Raw genomic sequence first — 2,127 nt, 5'->3', positions numbered from 1 at the left:
CAAGCACTTATTCTACTAAGCTATCTCCCCGGCCCAGAAATAATTTCTGAAGTAAAAAATGATAAGTATAATGAAAGTACTAAGTACATCTAAAGAAGACACTAATAAAAAATAGAAGAAAATAGAAAAATGATGGAATCTGTCAATGAGCAATATAGGAAAGAAATAGAATGTATGAAACAGATTCAAAGTGATACAGAGGAAATTAAAATCTCAATCACACACTGGCAAAACTGTTTTAATGAAAGTGAAAATAGATTTTCAGACCTTGAAGACACCATTGCAGCCACTGAAAAGGTAAGAAAAGATCTTTTAAAAACAACTAGGATGCAGGAAAAAATAATTCAGCATCTGTAAGACCAGGAAAAGATGAATAATGAGAGACTAATAGGCATCAATGAGAAAGAAGGAGTCAATACAAATGATATAAAAAGAATATGGGCAGAAGAAAGAGCAGCAAACTTCCCAAACATGGGGAAACAGTCTGACATTCAGGTAACTGAAGCACACAGAACTCCAAATAACATCAATTCAATTAAAACCACACCCAAACATATAATAATCAAGATGCCAGAAATTCAGCACAGGAGGGGCCAAGGAGGTGGCTCAGTGGAATAAGTGCTTCCCTGGCAAGCACAAGGGCCTGAGTTCAATCCCTGGTTCCCCCCCCCAAAAAAAAAAAAAAAAAGAAATTCAGCACAGGAACAGTATGCTAAAAGCCGCTAGAGAAAAGAAATAGATCATATTCAAAGGAAAACCCAGCAAAATAATGGCAGATTTCACTTCACAAACCATCAAATCAAGAAAAGCATAGAGCAAAGTACTTCAAGTCTTGCAAGAAAACAAATTCCAACCCAGGCTGATAAATACTGCAAAATGCTCTTCAAGTTTAATGAAGAAGTGAAGTACTTTCATGACAAAGAACAACTAAAGAATTTCATGACTACAAAGTTAACTCTACACAGACTACTAAAAGATATTCTAGACAGGGATCAAAATGACCAGAACTCTATGAGTGAGAACAGAAAGAACCTACCAAATAGGGCAAAGAATTAAACACAGGAGAAAAAGTATACAACAGCAATCTTTCAATTATTCTTTTATATACAGCAGCAAAATATTCCTATCAGCATACTCCACAAATGGACTTCTCCTGCACCCTAGGGGTCATGAGTCTGTCTGGGTCTACAGGGTGGATATCAAGGAAATAGCAGTAGCTCAGTCCCACAAGTGACACCTGGCCACCAGTAAGGGTCATGGACACTGTCCACATCCACCACATACTAGAACTTTTGTGTGATATCCTATTCCCAAACTATTAGAAGTGCTGGCCATATACTTGCCATTCCAGTACTTCTGTTATGTTTTATTCTTAGTAATTCTTTACTTTCATGAAACCTTTTTCTTAGTTGGTATTTTTGTATATATTAACCTAATCAAATACTGAGTACTCTGAATTGATCACAGACTTGCACATATGATACACTACATTCTGGCCTCTTAGTTGGACTCAATTTAATTTTTGAATATTTTGAAATATTTTTCAATTGGTAATTTTTTCTTTTTGCGGAACCTGGGGATTGAACTCAGGTCCTTGTGCTTATCAGGGAAGCGCTTATTCCACTGGGCCATCTCCCTGGCCCTTTTATTTATTTATTGGTAATTTTCTGAATATTGTTTAATTTTAATTTTTGTTTTATGATTTATAAGACATGGTATATTTTCTCCGAGTATTAGAAACTTTAAAAAGTGTATTTCCATTTTCCATTGACTTTATATTAGGTTTTTGTCTTTTACACACACACATGCGCACACACATATGAAAAAAATATGTATATAACCTGACATAAGATTGATATTGTTTTGTGGAAATCTTTAGTGACTTTTTAAATGGGTTCATCTAATATATTTTACATAGTCCTGCATAACTACCAGTTTGAGAGCTCTTTATTCTTTATCCAGGACCATACAGCAACTTCTCTTGCCTTCTGGATTATGGTCTTTGTTATTTTCTATATGCTATGTCTGGAGGAATTAGAATTTTCAAGTTTGTGTAACAGGAAAATACTTTAATTTTTAAAAGTATGTTTGCTAAGTATAAAATTCAATGAGGACAGATCTTTTTTT

Source organism: Octodon degus, unplaced genomic scaffold (assembly GCF_000260255.1).
Source record: "Octodon degus isolate 3935 unplaced genomic scaffold, OctDeg1.0 scaffold00104, whole genome shotgun sequence".
NCBI classification, from domain to species: domain Eukaryota; kingdom Metazoa; phylum Chordata; class Mammalia; order Rodentia; family Octodontidae; genus Octodon; species Octodon degus.
This window is presented reverse-complemented; position numbering follows the sequence as displayed.